We start from the raw sequence: 19,813 nt of genomic DNA, 5'->3' as shown, positions 1-19,813 counted from the left end.
ATTATATTTTAAGGGATATGAAGCATCTACTTTGGAACGAAAGAACAATTAGGAAGTTGAAAATGTGCTCTTTTATAAACAGCTGTGTGACATTGGGTTAACTACCACTTTAATCCTTTCTAATCCAATTCCTCTCCTATAGCTATAAAAGCAGAAATCCCCTGGTCACAGAGTTCTTTGCAGTAGCCAAATATAAATGTATTTGAGTAACACAGAATTAAAGAGGATACAAATGTCAGGATGGAAAACCCCAGATTGTCCAGTTAGAAATTCCCTCCAAGTTATCCCCGTTTTTGTTCTCTGAGTACTGACCGCAGTTTGATGTTAGGTTTGGTTCCAGTGTCCCCACAGGCAGAACGATTTCAAAGGTGCACATTGCTGGGCAAGGCCATCATGGATGTCAGTGATGGGTCCACTTTGTAGGCCTTCCCACTTATGGCTGCGTTTATTCAAATGTTCCTTCCCCACCCAGGCCTATGGGAACAGTTGAGTGGAAAGAGGCGGGGCGGGATCTTTAAAGAACATGAAGTTATAGAAATGCAGAATGATTTACTCCAGGGGGCAGGGGGTGTAGTCTGAAAAAAGACTGAAGAGTCTTGGTGAGAACGCTGCTCCAAAACATCTTTCACCATTTTTTTTTTTCATTTTTATCTTGCTACAGTGAATTCCACTAATTAGAGACTGATTTACTGTAAGTTGACTTTAGAAAATTGAAAATACCTTTAGGAAGGTTAAAGAACCAAGAAACATTCATCTTGAGTGTGAATTTCCTTAATCAGGCCACTTTCCTCTTAATACCTGAAATTACTTACACTCAGGGAACAGGACTGTGACTGGCATTAAGAGGACCCGGTGGCAAGGGGGTTACTGTACTTGGGGGAAGGCCTGGTGGGGAAAAGGAACAGAGAAAGCATTCATAAATGGCAGAGAAGTGAAAAGGTGAAAGTATGAAAATAGAGGATGTTAATGATAACTTATTGAATTCCAAATGACTCCTAAGGCCTATCCTTCTTCCATTTCTTTTTCCTTCCTTCGCTGTAGGCTCTCCTGCTCAAAGGAACTAGGAAAGCTGAGACTACTGTTAAACTATATCATAGGTGAATTTGTTTTTTATATGCTAGTAGACTACAAGCTAAAAATCACCTATTATTGTGATGGCCAAACATCTTCCAAATTCCACAGGGCCTCCTTACAAGAGAAACTGGGATATAACTTGTTCATGACTTAGAAGTTTCCAATAATATCTAGTCAATAAATATTTACTGAGTACCTCCTATGAGCAGGCATTGCTAGGTTCTAAAGTTACAGTGGAGACTGAGAGACCGCATCTCTGTTTTCACAAAGCTTAATCATCATGTTTATATTTCAAAGGTCATTCATGTGCAGAAAGTGGGTTGGAGGAAAACAACATTGGAGCCAGATCATTATCTTGAAAGCAATTTCAGAAATGTAAGGAAGGAGGAGGTCTGTAACCTTCACTGAACATTTCTGACTGGAAGGGCATTAGAAAGACTTTTTTTGTTGTTGTTCTTTTGTATTTTCAACAGAACTTGTATTTTGATTAGTGGAATAATGGGCAATCTTTGCCTCTTTGTAGGTTTAAAATTGGTTTGGTTTTAATGTTCTACACCAACATCTGCTAATCTTTGGCTGAGGAATGGACAGAGAGAGCTCTCAGGCAGAACATCCAGGTGCTGGCAGTTGAAAGTTCTATCCTGCATTGAAGTGATAAGGGTAAGATGGTATGGTTAGGGCACATATATCTACTGTCCCCTATTAGGGTAGGCAGTGACTTTGAGATTCCCCCTACAAGTTCGGGGAAGATCATGGAACCAAGGAAATTGTCTTAGCCTTGTCCACTTAGACACCTCTCTCAGCCATTTCTAACCAACTGTCTGGGTGTATACCATATGCTCTGGTGACCCACATTTTGAGAAACACATCTCCAGTCCTTTGCGTAGCATTGGTTGAAATAAACAAACCATAAACATTGATTTAAATGGTAGACATACAGTTTGATTATGGAACAAGTTTGTTTTCATATTCTCTATCATGTCTGTCTTCATTTCACACTTTAAAAAGTCTGGCTTCTCAGACTCAGAGATTAGTGAACAAATCAGTGGGTACCAGTAGGGAAGGGGAAGATGGGAGTGGAAAAATAAGGACAGGGGAGTAAGAGGCAAAAACTATTAGGTATAAAATAAGCTACAAAAGGGACTTCCCTGGCAGTCCAGTGGTTAAGGCTCTGCACTTCCACTGCAGGGGGCATAGGTTCGATTCCTGGTCAGGGAACTAAGATCCCACATTCCATGTGGTATGGAAAAAATAATTTTTTAAATTAATTAATTAAGCTACAAGGATATACTGTACAAGTGGGGAATATAGTGAATATTTTGTAATAACCATAAATGGGGTATAACCTTTAAAATTGTGAATCACCATATTATACACTTGTAACATATAATATTGTACACCAACTATACTTCAATTAAAAAAAGAAATCTGGCTTCCTTTAGTGCATTATCATTTAGCCATCCTTCCTCTAGGTTCTAACACTTAAGAGTATCAGAGATACTTTGATTCAATTTAGAAAATATTCCTGAGCACCTCAGTTCGGTTCAGTGCAGTCGCTCAGTTGTGTCTGACTCTTTGCACCTACCTTGTGTAAAACTCTTCCTTGAGTGCTGTGGTAGCCACAAAGATGACCAGGAAGAATGCTGGCCCTTCCTTCATAAAGTATTTCTTTTAACCTATTCTGACTTTATTGAAATTTCTTTAATCTTTATTAATTCCCTAGTTCTACCCTCTCTAGCTCCCTACTGCCTCTGAAATATAAACTTCCAGGCTATGATAGACTGTTACACTAACAGTCCCTGAAGAATCACACCATTACGAGGATAGCCCCCTCCCACACTGATTCTGAGTTTGGCCACACGACTTAGTTTTAGCCAGTGGACATTATCAAACACAGTGCAAACACAGACTTGATGAGTGCTTGTGCATTTCGATGTAGTCTTTTGGAATACTGTCACTGCCACACGGGGAAGCCTGATCCAGACTCCTTAAGGACGAAAGCTCCTGGAAAGAGAAGTCCAGCTGAGCCCAGCATCTAGTGGTCCTCCCAGGAGAATGGAGCCATAACAGAGCCCAGGCAAGATCAACAGAAGAACCTCCCAGTCTTGCCACAGAATCATAAAAAATAACTATTGTTTAAGCCAAAGATTTAGTTGTTTTGTTATGCAGCAATTGGTAATTGAAACATATGCTTTATTTTCAAGGCCGTTCTCTGACTCTGTCACAGAAGAATTCCATTTCAGTCCTAAAGGTCTCCAGCCAACTTTTCAAGCTGCTACACCAAGGTCTATTCTGCAAGAAGGAAGAGCCTGGGCTCTGGCATCAAGTACTTCTTATGGGGCTTTGGACAATTTACTTAACGTTTCTAAGCATCAGTTTTTCTGCATTAGAGCAGTGTTTCTTAAAATGTGGTCTACCTGCATCAGAAATACTAGGCACTTTTATTAAAAAAAAAAAAAAAAAAGTCTTGGGATTTCCCTGGTGGTCCAGTGGCAAAGACTCCATGTTCCCACTGCAAGGGGCCCAGGTTTGATCCCTGGTCAAGCAACTATTAATAGACTCCACATGCCCCAACTAAGACCTGGCACAGTCAAATAGAGAAAATATATATATTTTTTAAAATAGTCTTAAGCAGCTATTTTTATAATATCTAGAACAATGGCTATTAAAACAGCTGGAACAATTGTTTATAACTGGAAACAATGTCAACATATATTAACTGGCTATGATATATTCATATAATGGAATACTCCTCAGCACTAAAAAGGACAGAACTATAGATATATTAACATGATTGAATCTCTCAAATATAATTTTGAGCAAAAGAAGCCAGACACAGAAGAATATATATTGCACAGTTCTATTAATACCTATTTTAAGTCTCAGAACAGGTAATACTGATTTGTGATTATCAGATGAAGTAAACTAATGAAATCAGAGTAGTGATCAGCTCTGACTGAAGAGGAACAAGGGGACAGGATGTCATGATAGAAATCTGCATCTTGATTTGGGTGTAGGTAACAAAAATTCAGATATCTGTCAAAATATTAAACTGTACACTTAAAACCTATGTATTTTCATATGAAAATTAGACCTCAATTTAAAAAATGGATTGCAAAAATCATGCAGATTTGGGCCTGCTTTATGAGCTGAATGGACTTCCTTGGTGGCTTCAACAGTAAAGAATCTGCCTGCAATGCAGGAGACCAGGGTTCGATCTCTGAGTCAGGAAGATCCCCTGGAGAAGAGAATGGCAGCCCACTCCAGTACTCTTGCCTGGAGAATTCCATAGACAGAGGAGCCTGGCTGGCTACAGTCCATGGGGTCGAAAAGAGATGGACACAACTGAGCGACTTTCACTTTCAGTATTGGCTGAATATTTAAATGGCTTTTTCAAACTTATTTCATCTCTTCTATGGAGAAGTTGGAAAGCTGAGAATATATTTCCCTGGCATCCTCAGAGTTAGGCTTCTGGATGTGAATTGGTTCTGTCAGTTAGGTGTATTCATGAGAGATTTGGGAAGTGGAAAGAAGGTAATTCCATTTTGCCATCTTTCCACGGAACTTCAGGACAATAAGTGGGCTCCAGCAAATGCTGGCAGGGGCCAGACTCCACACTTTATTGTAGCTGGTGGAGGGGGACAGTGTTAGGGACAACAGTGACAGCTTAACAAACAACAGGGGCAGACAGACAGGTCAGCCAACCTCTAGATCTCAGCTCCAGTGGATTCTGGAGACCAAAAGCCAAGTGGCTTCCTCTTCTCCAGCGCTTTCAGTGACTTTGTAAAGTCTTCACTCGTTATCCTAAATCTCCTGCTTGATATACCTGGAGGAGAGTTTGCTTCCTGCACTTGAGTCAGGCTAGGGCTTGTGACCCTTTGTTGCAGTGCTGCAATGCTTGTACCTGGACAAACCTTGCTCAGGAACAAAATACAAAGCAACTACATGGGACTAAAAATGCCTGCATGCAGTTGGATAAAAGATACAAAGAGACTAAAAAAACCAACTGCCACTTTTGAAGAGCCGGGAACAAAAGCAGGATACTGCGGATGCCACCTATACACATCACCTAAGGGGTGGGCAAACCACCTAAGCCATCTCTCTGGCCTGACCCCTGGACACATCTCTACCTTCAACCCAAACTAGGAATAAGCTCCAAGCTTGCCCCCACTCAGGGAAAGAGCAAACAAGGGAACATGTTTGTTCTTATTTTCCCTGCCACAAAGCCTGGCCTGAATTTCTTAGGGCTCCAATAAAGTCTGGCCTGAACTTCTTGTCTGGCCTCTGATCCTTCTATTAAGGCAGCCAAGAACCCTGGTCAGTAACACACTGAACCCTACTACAGAGCCCTCCACAACCCAGACCTAATGGAGTAATGATGGAACCTAGTGATTCTATCACAGGAAGTGGCTGAGGCTCACATGAGATCTCATAGTTTAAAAGAAGGCATGTCTGGTGCACTGGGAAGACCCAGAGGGATCGGGTGGAGAGGGAGGTGGGAGGGGTGACTGGGATGGGGAATACATGTAAATCCATGGCTAATTCATTTCAATGTATAACAAATACTACTGTAATGATGTAAAGTAATTAGCCTCCAACTAATAAAAATAAATGGAAAAAATAAAAATAAAAAAAAAATAAAAGAAGGCATGTGACAGAGTAGATGCTCAGAAAGTCAAGTAGCAACTAGTTATTGGGGTTACTGAGTTAAATTATTGAGATTGTTAAAGTGAGTGAAAGTCACTCAGTCATGTCCAACTCTGTGCAACCCCATGGAGTGTATAGTCCATGGAATTCTCCAAGCCAGAATACTGGAGTGGGTAGCCTTTCCCTTCTCCAGGGGATCTTCCCAACCTAGAGATTGAACCCGGGTCTCCTTACTGGACAAGAAAAAAATGTAAGGATAAATGAAAGCCTAGGTGTGTGGTGCAAACACATGCTTCTTTTTGAAACAGGTCAACCAAACTCATTCTTCCCTGCCTAAATTGTCATGACTTGAGCTACTGCCATCAGGTGAAGCCAAATGGAAGCCAAATGTGCTGCCTTAGTCATTGCTCTTTGGATCAGAGACTGGTGAAGGTGCCAAAGGGCACCAGACTAAGGCTGAGCAGAAGGGAAGTTGCCCTAGAGCAGTTTGGTTGGATCTCAGCCAACTCTGCCCAAAAGCCATCCCACATGGTCTCTCATCAGCTCTCTGCCTAGTACAGTCCCATCTCCAAAGGGCTTTGAAGTCTCACATCCATGCTTCAGATTAAGTTGGGTTCCTTACTCCCCTTGTGCTTTTTCCTTGGAACCACTTTCACAATTGCAATTGAATATTTTATAATTAATTAATACTTCTCTCCCACACCAGATGTAAGCTCAGTGAGAGCTGACATTTGTATATATTGTTCATCACTCTATCTTTGGTGTCTAGTTCAGTGCCTTGCACATAGAAGGTGCTCAGTGAATTTTTAATAAATGAGCAAACTAACCAATACAAACTCATAACATCATTGCTGAGCATGGCGGCTCCTTGAAAAAGCATCAACCTGGGCAATCTCAGGTCTTTGTGGTGGCGCATTCAGCTCAGAACTAATTGACCTACTTAACCTGCATGTTGACAATGCTCAAGATAAAAAAAAAAAGTAAGATCCTGACACTTGTGATGGGCAGACAGGAGATTCTAGATTCTCTCACTGGGCTGAGAGATTAGATTCAGGTGCAGTTTTTGTCTTACTCCCAAAGTAATACTGTACATCTTATTTTCACAATGTTTTATGCACATATCTTCCCCATTGTCGTGTTAGTATAAAATATATAATCATTTGGTAAATTAGACCAAAGGCATAAGTTGATCATTGTTTTGGAACAATCTAAATTTTATCTCAGTAAAGACTAAATGTGAAACATCTTGGGCAACAGTATAAGCCATATCCTAGAGAACCAATTATGAAAACCTGGGAAAGGAAGAGAAAAAACCCTCAAATTTAGAAATATTTATGTTAGGCTTGCTAAACCTACTTTACTGTGCATAACAACCAGACATATCATGGCCTGACAACTGATAACCTTATAATAGAGCCTTCTCGTTCACACTGGTAAGAAATTTCATCATGAATACTTTACTGACAAATTGTGAATTTAAAACAACATTTCTTATGTTAAAAAGGATCAAAATGTTTTAATATAAATTCCCAGGACTGAAGATTTTAGAAATAGTTTTGTATACTCAAGGAAAGGAAAAAGCTATTTAAGATTGCGTAAACTAATATGGAAAAAAGTACAGTGGGAAATAGAAATTAATCAGCTAGAAGACAATTGCCCTCTGTAATTATGATAAGATTTAATCTGTTAGGAGAAGGAAGTGGCAACCCACTCCAGTACTCTTGCCTGGAAAATCCCATGGACGGAGGAGCCTGGGAGGCTATAGTCCATGGGGTCGCAAAGAGTCGGACACGACTGAGTGACTTCACATTCAAAGTAAGAAAGACCAGAAACAAGTCCCACTGGTTCTCAAGCTTCCTGGTCCATCCTTGCAGGTACCCTATCCGGTACTTTTCATCCGCACCTCAGGTGGCTGCTGCTACAAGGACTGTGTGAGACACTGGGCACCAAAGGGTCTGAAAAAAAATTAACCAGTTCCTGGTGGCACACTTGGTAAAGAATCTGCCTGCAATGTGGGAGACCTGGGTTCAATCCCTGGGTTGAGAAGATCCCCTGGAGAAGGGAACAGCTACCTACCCCAGTACTCTGGCCTGGAGAATTCCAATTTGGGCTTAGTTTGTTATTACAAGTACCCATTTATCAAGAACAGATTCAGAAAAATCAAATAAACTGTAACTTTTGTGTGACTGGAAATTTCAAAAGATTTTCATTTACAAGGAAATAGCAGCACCCACATTTTCCATCCAAAGCAAAGTCAGTTCTTACCACAGCTTAGAGCATTCCAGAAAATTCCCTTGGCCCTTCTGAAGTTTCTTAGATAGTACAATCTCATCTCCAGTGAAAACACCGGTCAGCACCTTCCTGCAAATTCTATATACTCCTGCTCTGGAGTCAGAGGAAGGCTTTCTTTCTTTCTGTGGGAGCTACTTACACACGACTCCCTCTTCTGACCATGCTGAGTCTCTAGCCAGTCTCTAGATGGGTGCAAAGAATGAGACCCAACGCTCTCTTCAAGAGACCAGTCACTTGACAGGATATTTACTGCTCTGGATTAATAGGTTCAGAGCCTACAGTACCAACTCCCTGTGAGGATTAGAAGAGAAAATGCATTTAGCTCAGAGCCTGGGAGATGACAGCTGCTCCAAAATGTTAGCCATTAGCATCATTATGGAGGTTCGAAATTTTGGAACCTTATCTCTGAAATTATTTGTGATGTAACCTTCATCTCAGAAGCTTTATTTCTAATCTCTTAGAATTCACAGGAATAATAAGCAAATAAACAGGTTCTCAAGGAAACTTTTCTTTCCTTCTAAAGAAAAGGTGAGGCTCATATTTTCTTGTTTTTTTCTTCCCACTCCTTGTGGTTTTCCTGAAAAATATTCATCACATGACTGAGCAACTGAACAATTCATCACACACTACCACTGTGAGACATTATGCTGAACACAGAAAATTACATAGTTTTGGTTCCTGTAGCACCTGTGACTCAAGGTGCTACAAATTACACAAACTTTACTAACTAATAATTCAATGACAAAAGAAGGGCTCAACAGAAGCACTATGAAAACACAAAACAGGGTAGGAACTAAGCCAGTTTGACAGGTCAAGAGAATATCCTTGAGCAAGTCATGGTCAAGCAGAATTTTGAAACATGGGTGAGAATTAACTAAACCAAGACTTAGGGAGAAGTTGATGCACCACTGCAAGCAAAGAGAACAGTAGGAGCAAGGACTGTGAAGCAAGGCAAGTTTACTGTTTGCCAGTGCTTGTGTGCATCTTCGGTTTTATTTGTTGTTTTTACCTTTCTTTATGGACTAAAATCATGGGACTTACTAAGCCTAAACATGATGTTATAGAAGAAATTGGAATGGAAATTCTGGGCACTAGTCATTATCCAGGCAAGTTATTATCACTTCTATGTGTATATATGACATCTTAAGTCCTTAACATTTGGGGGCTTCCATTTCTTCACATGCAAAATGAAGGTCTTAGAATAAATGATCTTTAGGAAGATTCTAGGAACCCTGTACACTGTTAGGAGGTTAACAGAGATGCTTTACCATCTGAGCCACCAGGGAAGTCAACAGAAATATACTGGGTATTTACTAGACCTTCCTCTCTTGGGTATACTGTGTTTCTAGGGTATGACCTCCCTTAGCCCTCATGAGCATAATTGATTAGTTTGAGGGCGTGAACTTACTCAATTGAGCAAAGCAGATTTTATCACTGGGGAATTTTAAACGAGGCCAGTTCCTGGCATGAAGGAGATAAAAACTGGGAAGCTGTAGGGAAACCACTTTCTTCCCACTGGGTAGACTAAGCAGAAAGAAGGATTTCAGAAAGAAAAGAACAAAACATATTGGCAGAAAGAAGCTGTCTGGGCACTGGCCCTAAGGTCAGCTATATGCCTGTCCTTATATTATACAAGATACCTCTATATCCTTTTAATAAATTCCTTTTTTATCATAAGCTAGCTTGAATTATACAGTGGATCGTTGCAGGTATTATGTTTGTCTAACAACGTGTTTCCCCACCCACTCTTTGGATTTCCTAGGAAATTCCTCCTCTAATTTTCATGAGTAGGATAAATCATCATGAATACTCCCTTCAAGGGTGAGCACATGATAAGAGGGTACTCAATCAGGGCATTCCATCTGCATGGCACAATGATTGGTTGGTATGTGGGCATATGACCTAGGGAGGCCAATCAATGCCTTCCCTGAGATTGATACAGGAAGTTGGAAAGTTCTTTCCACTTAGGTGGCTAAACTGAGATGATGTGCATTAGGGACTCAGCCACCATTTTTACTTCTTTGTGAAGAGGCCCTGTCTACAGAATGACACATTGAGCAGAGACAAGCAAAACGCAAGAGATGGCAGGAGAGCAAGAAAGACCTCTGAAACATTGAACCTTAGATTCTACCCTGTCTAAAGCTAGATCCATTCCTAGATTTTCCAGTTATGTTAGTCAATTATTGCTTTGTTTAAGCCAACTAGCATTGGATTTCCATCACTTGCAGTCAAACAGCCATGGCTCATGTAAGTTCACTTTTATTAACTTGCCTCCAAAATCCTAACTAAAGGAGCAATATAAGAAAAGACAAGGCTTTAGGAAGTCTTGGATTAAGACAACTGTTTGTAAAGAATTAGAAAGACCACTATTTTGGCAGGGGCTCCCAACCCCATAACTCCCTTCCAGTCCATTTTTGGTCTCCAATATGGGTTGAACTGTGTCGTCCCCAACCACCATTGCCCTCCAAAAAAAGATATGTTGAAGTCCTATTCCAAAGTATCTCAGAATGTGACCTTATTTGGAATTACAGTCACAGAAGATATAATTGGTTAAGATGTGGTTAAACTGCAGTAGGGTATGCCCTGAATCCATTATGACTAGTGTCCTTACAAGATGGCCATATGAAGACAGAAACCAAGAGAGAATATCATATGAAGATGGAGGATTAGAGTGATGCATTTACATACTAAGGAATGCCTAGGGCCACCTAGCTAGCAGAGAGGCATGGAACAGATTCTGCCCTAAAAGCCATCAGAAGGAACCAAATCTGCCAATGAGTTGTCAACCAATGCCATTTGGTTGACAATGAGTTTCTGTTATTTTAAGCCACCTAATTTGTGGTACCTGATTGTGGCAGCTCTAGAAACTAACACAGTCCCCAAATTATGACATGCTATTTGGAAGACAGTTGCAGGTTAAAAAAAAAAAAAAAAGGTGCTGCACTCACTGCCTTCCATCAAGGTTCTAATTTTATGTAGGTCAGAATAACCTGTATGTGTGTTCAGCTGCAAAGTTGTGTACAAATCTTTGCAACCCATGGACTACAGCCCCCTAGGCTCCTCTGTCCATCGGATTTTCCAGGCAAGAATACTGGAGTGGGTTGACATTTTCATCTCCAGGGGATCTTCCTGACAAAGGGATTGAACTTGCATCTCCTACAATGGCAGGCAGATTCTTTACCACTGAGCCACCTTAAGTCTTACCATAGCAGAGGAGTTTGCATAACTCAATGAAGCTATGAGTCATGCCTTGCATGGCCAGCCAAGACAGATGGGTCATAGTGAAGAGTTCTGACAAAACATGGTCCCCTGGAGGAAAGAATGGTAAACCACTCCAGTATTCTTGCCAAGAGAACCCCATGAACAGTATGAAAAGGCAAAAAAATACAACACCGGAAGATGAGCCCCCCGAGGTTGGAAGGTGTCCAATATGCTACTGGGGAAGAGCAGAAGGCAATTACTAACAGCTCCAAAAAGAATGAAGTGGCTGGGCCACAGTGGGAATAACACACAGCTGTGGATGGGTCTGGTGGTGAAAGTAAAGTCCAATGATGTAAAGAACAACATTGCACAGGAACTCAGAATGTAAGGTCCATGAATCAAGGTAAATTGGACATGGCCAAGCAGGAGATGGTAAGAATGAGCATCAATGTCTTAGGAATCAATGAACTAAAATGGACAAGAATGGGTGAATTTAATTCAGATGACTATTACATCTACTACTGTGGGCAAGAATCCCTTAGAAGAAATGGAGTAGCTCTCAAAGTCAACAAAAGAGTCTGAAATGCAGTACTTGGGTGCAGTCTCAAAAATGACAGAATGATCTTGGTTTGTTTCCAAGGCAAACAATTCAACATCATAGTAATCCAAGTCTATGCCTCAACCACTGATGCTGAAGCTGAAATTGACCAGTTCTATGAAGATCTATAACACCTTATAGAACTCACACACACACACACACACACACACACACACAAGATGTCCTTTTCATTATAGGGGATTGGAATGCAAAAGTAGAAAGTCAAGAGATAACTGGAACAACAGGCAAGTTTCACCTTGGAATATAGAATAAACCAAGGCAAAGGCTAACATTTTCGTCAAGAGAACACACTAGTCACAGCAAAAACCCTTTTCCAACAACACAAGAGAAGACTCTACAATGGACTTGACCAGATAGTCAACACTGAAATCAGATTGATTATGTTCTTTTTTATATATATAAATTTATTTTTATTGAAGGATAATTGTTTTATAGAATTTTGTTGTTATCTGTCAAACCTCAACATGAATCAGTCATAGGTATACATATATCCCCCTCCCTTTTGAACTTCCCTCCCATCTCCCTCCCCATCCCACCCCTCTATATTGATACAGAGCCCCTCTTTGAGTTTCCTGAGCCATACAGCAAATTCCCATTGGTTATCTATTTTACATATGGTAATGTAAGTTTCCATGTTACTCTTTCCATACATCTCACCCTCTCCTCCCCTCTCCCCATGTCCATAAGTCTATTCTCTATGTCTGTTTCTCCACTGCTACCCTGTAAATAAATTCTTCAGTACCATTTTTCTAGATTCTGTGTATATATATGTTAGAATACAGTATTTATCTTTCTGACTTACTTCACTCTGTATAATAGGTTCTAGGTTCATCCACCTCATTAGAACTGACTCAAAGTCATTCCTTTTTATGGTTGAGTAATATTCCATTGTGTATATGTACCACAACTTTTTAATCCATCCATCTGTCAATGGACATCTAGGTTGCTTGCATATTCTAGTTATGATTATGTTCTTTGCAGCCAAAGATCAAGAAGCTCTATACAGTCAGCCAGAAGAAGACCTGAAGCTGACTGTGGCTCAGATCAAGAGCTCATTAATGCAAAATTCAGGCTGAAACTGAAGAAGGTAAGGAAAATAACTAGGCCATTCAAGTATGACCTAAATCAAATCCCTTATGATTATGCAGTGGAGGTGACAAATAGATTCAAGGGATCAGACCTGGTAGACAGAGTGCCTAAAGAACTGTGGATAAAAGTTCATAACACTGTATAGGAGGCAGTGATCAAAACCATCCTAAAGATAAAGAAATGCAAGAAGGTAAAGTGGTTGTCTGAGGAGGCTTTATAAATAGCTGAGGAATGAAGAGAAATGAAAGGCAAGGGAAATTAAATGAAATGAAGGGAAAGATATACCCAAATGAATGCACAGTTACACAGACTAGCAAGAAGAGATAAGAAGGCCTTCTTAAATGAACAATGCAAAAAAACAGAGGAAAACAAAAGAATGGGAAATACTAGAGATCTCTTCAAGAAAAATAGATATATCAAGGGAACAGTTCATGCAAAGATGGCACAATCAAGGACAAAAAATGGTAAGTAACTAATAGAAGCAGAAGAGATTAAAAAGAGGTGACAAGAATACAAAGAAGAACTATACAAGAAAGGTCTTAATCACCCAGATAACCATGATAGTATGGTCACTAACCTTGCAGAAGGCAATGGCACCCCACTCCAGCATTCTTGCCTAGAAAATCCCATGGACAGAGGAGCCTGGTAGGCTGCAGTCCATGGGATTGCTAAGAGTTGGACACGACTAAGCGACTTCCCCTTTCATTTTCACTTTCATGCATTGGAGAAGGAAATGGCAACCCACTCCAGTGTTCTTGCCCGGAGAATCCCAGGAACAGGGGAGCCTGGTGGGCTTCCATCTATGGAATCACACAGATTTGGACACAACTGAAGCGACTTAGCAGCAGCAGCAGCAGCATGGTCACCTAGATTCAGACATCCTACAGTGTGAAGTCAAGTGAGACTTAGGAAGCATCACTACAAACAAAGCTAGTGGAGGTAATGGAATTCTAGCTGAGCTATTTAAAACCCTAAAAAATTATGCTGGTAAAGTGCTGCATTTACTATGTCAGCAAATCTGGAAAACTCAGCAGTGGCCATAGGACTATAAAAGGTCAGCTTTCATTCCAACCCCAAAGAAGGGCAATGTTGCATTCATTTCACATGCTAGCAAGGTTATACTCAAACTCCTTCAAGCCAAGATTCAGCAGTATGTGAAACGAGAACTTCCGGATGGACAAGCTGGGTTTAGAAAAGGCAGAGGAACCAGAGATCAAATTGCCAACATTTGCTGGATCATGGAGAAAGCAAGTTAGTTCCAGAAAAATATCTACTTTTGCTTCACTGACGATGTGAAAGCTCTTGAGTGTGTGGATCACAAAAAAAAAAAAAAAAACTGTGGAAAATTCTTAAAGAGACGGGAATACCAGACCACCTTATCTGTCTCCTGAGAAACCAGTATGTAGGCCAAGAAGCAACAGTTAGAACCGGACATGAAGCAAGTGATTGGTTCAAAATTGGGAAAGGAATAAGACAAGGCTGTATGTTATCACCCTTCTCATTTAACTTCTATGCAGAGTACATCATGCAAAATGCCAGGCTGGATGAATCACAAGCTAGAAGCAAGATTTCCAGGAGAAATATCAACAACTTCAGATATGCAGATGATTCTACTCTAATGGCAGAAAGTGAAGAGGAACTAAAGAGCTTCTTGATGAGAGTAAAAGAGGAGAGTGAAAAAGTTGATTTGAAACTCAACATTGAAAAAATGAATCATGGCATCCAGTCCTATCACTTCATGGCAAATAGAAGGGAAAAAGTGGAAGCAGTGACAAATGTTATTTCCTTGGGTTCCAAAATCACTGCAGATGATGACTGCAGTCATGAAAATAAAAGACACTTGCTCCTTGGAAGGAAAGCTATGACAAAGCTAGATAGCATATTAAAAGGGAGACAACACCTTGCCAACAAAGGTCCATATAGTCAAAGCTATGGCTTTTCCAGTAGTTATGTACAGATATCAAAGTTGGACCATAAAGAAGGCTGAGTGCCAAAGAAATGATGCCTTCAAACTGTGTTGCTCGAGAAGACTGTTAAGAGTTGCTTGGACAGCAAGGAGATCAAGTTAGTCAATCCTAAAGGGAATCAACCCTGAATATTCATTGGAAGGACTGATGCTGAAGCTGAAGCTCCAATAATTTGACCACCTGATGCAAAGAGTAGACTCACTGGAAAAGATGCTGATACTGGGAAAGTCTGAAGGCAAAAGGAGAATGAGATGGTTAGAGAGCATTACTGACTCAATGTATATGAATTTAAGCAAACTCCAGAAGTCAGTGGAGGACAGAGGAGCCTCGCATGCTGCAGTCCATGAGGTCGCAATGAGTCAGACATGACTTAGCTACTGAACAGCAACAGAATAACTGTCCTTAGACCACCTTCCTATTCCACTACTCCCCTCTCACAGTTCTTCTCTAAAAATAACTGAAAGCCTAGATGGAAATTCTGATAGGGTAGCTTAGACTAAACTCCAGTGGAATTGGGTTCAGAGTCCAGTTTCCAAGAGGTTCAAGTATTTGAAGAAGAGGGCATTCACAGACTGGCTCCAAGTGGGGAAACAGACAATGAGAACCATGTGCCTTGGCAGAGTGGGGAGCATACCAGGCACCCAACAGCTGGCACCCAAGGCCCCATTCCCAGCCTTTGTCTGGGCAGTTTGTCTGGTAACCATCCTGGAGAACATGGGGAGATACTCAGAATATGAACTGGCATTTGTTACTCGGATATTTCTCCTCTAGAGATTTTCTTCTGAAAAGATCATAATCTCCTGTTTCATTCTTTAACTCCTTATTCTACATGTTGGGAGAATCTCCTGACCTGGACACTATGGGCCCTTCCAGATAATTGTGGGAGCAGCTGTTCAGTATGTTTTCAAGCCTCCTCAAGGGTGGGAGCATGGAGGGAAGACAGTGGGAAGCCACTTTCCCACTGAAAGAGAATAACCCAAAGGGCAACAAGGAACAAGTTGTGGCTTTAGAAAAAAAAATCTTCTTTTTGAGATGTCAGATACTTGATTCCCAGCAACTGCTCCATTAAATCATCATTTATTGATTTAGTGTTCAAATGAGGTCAGCTCTAAGGAGTAGATCAAGCTGTTCTTGTCCTTCAGTCCAGATGGTTTTGGTGATCAAGATCCCACAGGAAGTAAGTGAATCCAGGTCAAGCTTCTCTGCACAATGCAAGTCTCCCCTAGGCACTGTCAGGGACCAGTAGCCTCTTCTCTGCTTCCCTCACCCCAACCCAAGCCCGCCCATGCCTCAGGGCCTGTCCAGTCCCAGCACTTCCCTCACTCACCTGTGAGCCCAACCTGAGGCCTCAGCTTATAGAAATCTCTGGGCACCTGGCTATAGGGATGAGGATGCTGTGGGAGAGGATCACATCACACCAAGTTCTTCAGCTTGAGGAAGGCTGGTGTCTCCACAGTCACCAAAGATGGCTCTTCAGTGGAGACTGTCTTGGGAAGGAGAAATAAAATCCTGGGTCTGGGATTTTTTTTTTTTTTTTTTGGTATTGCTTTCAGTCTTGGATATACCACTTGAAAGTGTGTCAAATCTTTTTTCTTTCTTAATTGGAGTATAATTGCTTCACAGTTTTGTGTTCGTTTCTGCTGTACAACATGAATCAGCTATAAGCATAGATCGGTCCCCTCCCTCATGAACCTCCCCTCCTCCCAGCTGCCATCCCACCTCTCTAGGTCATGACAGCTGAGCTCCCTGTGCTGTACATCAGCTGCCCACCAGTTGTTTTAAGTGTACCAAACTCTGAAGGTGGAATTATCTTTAAAGATAACCCACTCCACCATGCCATGTACCAGCACTGCTGTAGGCCTGTGAAAATTTAATCAAAAGATCCCAGTGGAGGCACGGTAGAGATTTGGCCAGCTGTCCCAGCCCTAGCTTGCTTTCAAGCTTTTGTGCCCACCCATCTGGGCCTCTGACCACACCCCCCCCCCCCACCTCCACCTCGCCTCCTCCATGGGCGTTTAAAGTTTCATCTTATTCCAGGTACATCTCTTCTGTGGTTTCCTAAAGTGTTTGCTTATGGTTGATCAGAAAAAACAGGAAGGGAAAAAAATGACTCAATTTTATCCAACTTTACCATTTCTTCCTTTCTTGTAATACAAGAAAAAATTCAGTGGTCCAGAACTACCGCCACCCTTAGATGTACTATTGCTTCAAAAGGATACATCCATGGCCACTGCCACTCTAGTCTCTGCAGATTTCACCTGGTACAAGAGAAGAAAGACAGAGTAAAGGTGGAGACAGACCCAGGCCCCTTCTGAGAAGCAGTCAGCGGAGGGAGAGAAGAGTAAGAAGGAAAGCTCCGGGACAGCTGGGGCCACCAGCCTTTCTCAGGCAACGGTGCGAAGTGCTCCTCTACTTGTGTAAAGGAACAGGATCTCCCCAAAGTAATCACCTGGGAAGTGAGAACTTATTTCCCCAGAGAAGTCCTGTGTAATACTTAGGACACCCTCTGCTGCCTATAGGATTTACACAGATTCATGTTTTATAATGCTGGATATCCTCAGCAATGGCAAATCTTTACCATTTCAGGACACATTTGATGACAGGAGCGAATCATGTAGAGTAAAGCCTTACCAAGAAGCTGGACAAGTCCATTTTAGGTCAAAATCTAGGTGAGGCTGGTTCAACAATTATCTTTCTCTTCTTTGTAAATTTCTCAGAAGTGAGGAGGCTAGGCTGGCTGGACCATGATCACCACTGCTCACCAGCCAATAGGGTCTTGACACTGTCAGGTCCAGTGGACCAAGTACATCGCCTAGCAGGGTCAGTGTCACTGCAAGAGAAAGTTCTTATCCTTGGAACACCTTTGCTTTTCTGGGTCTGTAGCAGACTCACGTTTGGGTCCTTAATTGTCTCTCCAATCCCCAGATCTCACCCAGTTCCCCATCAGTGGTATTCTCCCAGTTTTCTTCAACCCTGTGTTCAGGGACAAAAGTGATTCCCCCAGATATCCTACTATGGCTTGGTGTCTGCTTCCAAATCACTTAAAAAGATAAAGCAAAAAATGCAAGTCCCCTCCCCAGTCTCACAAGCCTAGGCTGCTCCCAGTGATACTTAGTATATTTCTTCCCACATGGTTTCTTTCTGGGGACTCAAGCATGCTCTTTTAATAAACTAAATCAATGCACATACTTTGAATAACAGGAAGAATACCCTGCAGTAAGCACAGTGACCCACCACCCTCTGCAGAGCCTTAAGTAGGCTGTGATTATCTCAGGCCAGGATGGCTTAATTTCTAAGTCTATAGATCTCTCAGTGCAGCTACAACCTATACCAATCTCAGGTCCTAGCAGAACCCAGGTCGGCTGTGGGACAAGAGAGGCTGTCCTGCTGGACTGCTCAAGTGACAAAGTCAGTGGTAACTGCTGGTCTAGCAGCCAAAGGTCTAGGGCCAGGATCTGATCTGAACTCTGCCCTGTCCTGGATGAGTCCCTCTGCTCTCCAGCTACCTCATCTGGTAAAGACAGAGGTGGAATGAGAGGGAGCCAATTGTTAAGATGCCCAGGAAACTAATCTGTAATGGAATGGAACAGAGAAAATGGTATTAATTAGCACTCTGCTCAGGGAGCATCCTGAGTCTGGTTTAAAGGAATATATTGATAAGCTGCCAGGTATTCAGGTGGAAAGTGAAAGTGAAAGTCACTCAGTCATGTCTGACTCAAGTTGCGAACCCATGGACTATACAATCCATGGAATTCTCCAGGCCAAAATACTGGAGTGGGTAGATTTTTCCTTCTCCAGGGGATCTTCCCAACACAGGGATTGAACCCAGGTCTCCCATATTGCAGGTGGATTCTTTACCAGCTGAGCCACAAGGGAAGCCCAAGAATACTGGAGTGGGTAGCTTATCCCTTCTCCAGCAGATCTTCCTGACCCAGGAATCAAACCAGGGCCTCCTGCATCACAGGCAGATTCTTTACCAACTGAACTATCAGGAAAGCCCATTAAGGTGGACAGAAGAACATTTCTATAGTCCATATTTGTTGCTCTGGCTTGCCCAGTATCTATCTTCTTGTCTTTTGGCATCAGAAGCAATCTTTTCTGTGATGTACCACCTCCCCCACCCTCAGTGCAAATGGTTTGGGAGCTTGACTCCTTCAGGCTGTAAGAACTGGCACGTGACCCAGGCAAGGACAATCAGAGCAGCAAATTCCTCTGGTTACAGTCATTGATTTCTGGTTGGGCAAATGACCCAACTCAATTACATGATGCTCAATTCTTTGGGGACATTGTTGGAAACTGTTAGGGAGACTGTTCCAACTGCTCAAAGGACAGGATGTAAGCAAAGAATTGACAGCCTCTTGCCACCATCAGTGAGAAGATCCTGGTGAGAATGAAATAGAAGAACAGACATATGGAGCAAACATGATGCCCTTTGATGACATCATTCAAGCCCATGGATCCAGCTATGCCCAAAGCAAGTTCATTCCCTAGAGTTTAACGACTGATATATTCCTGATTTTGCTTAAGCCTGTTTTTTTTTCACTTAGTTACACTTACACACACACACACAAAATCCTGACCAACACAACTTCCAAGAGGAATGCTTGAGCAACAAAGATGATAAAGCAGAGCTTTTGTTTTGCTGAGATGTGCAAAAGCTGGGATGTTACCTCTAGCATTCTCCTTTTCTACTCTTTCCTCACAGGAATTACTTCTGTTATTTCTTCAACTCTATGTACTGGACAAATACTTAAGAATACCCATTTGAAAGCACACAGAGGTATGACCGGCTTGAGACACATGTATACCATGGTTCAGATCTAATGGAACCAAACGCTTTGTGTTCATTTCCAGTTTCTCCACTAACTGTGTAAACTTGATTTAGTCTCACAGCTTCTCTAAGCCTAAACATATGTGCCTGTGA

At 41.7% G+C, this 19,813-nt stretch overlaps 1 long non-coding RNA gene across 1 annotated transcript in view; it reads right to left on the bottom strand.

Moving 5' to 3' along the window:
• LOC110125811 (uncharacterized) overlaps nt 1-17,151 on the bottom strand; it is a 75,499-nt gene extending 58,348 nt beyond the window's left edge. The window contains exons 1-2 of the long non-coding RNA XR_002310189.2: nt 17,021-17,151; nt 16,217-16,376 (exon numbers count right to left, since the gene is read on the bottom strand). This is a non-coding gene — a long non-coding RNA (uncharacterized lncRNA). The remainder of the gene's footprint in view (nt 1-16,216; nt 16,377-17,020) is intronic.
• Nucleotides 17,152-19,813: the final 2,662 nt, after the last annotated feature.

The sequence above is a fragment of the Odocoileus virginianus genome, chromosome 18, assembly GCF_023699985.2.
Source record: "Odocoileus virginianus isolate 20LAN1187 ecotype Illinois chromosome 18, Ovbor_1.2, whole genome shotgun sequence".
Classification (NCBI taxonomy): domain Eukaryota; kingdom Metazoa; phylum Chordata; class Mammalia; order Artiodactyla; family Cervidae; genus Odocoileus; species Odocoileus virginianus.
This window is presented reverse-complemented; position numbering and strand designations above follow the sequence as displayed.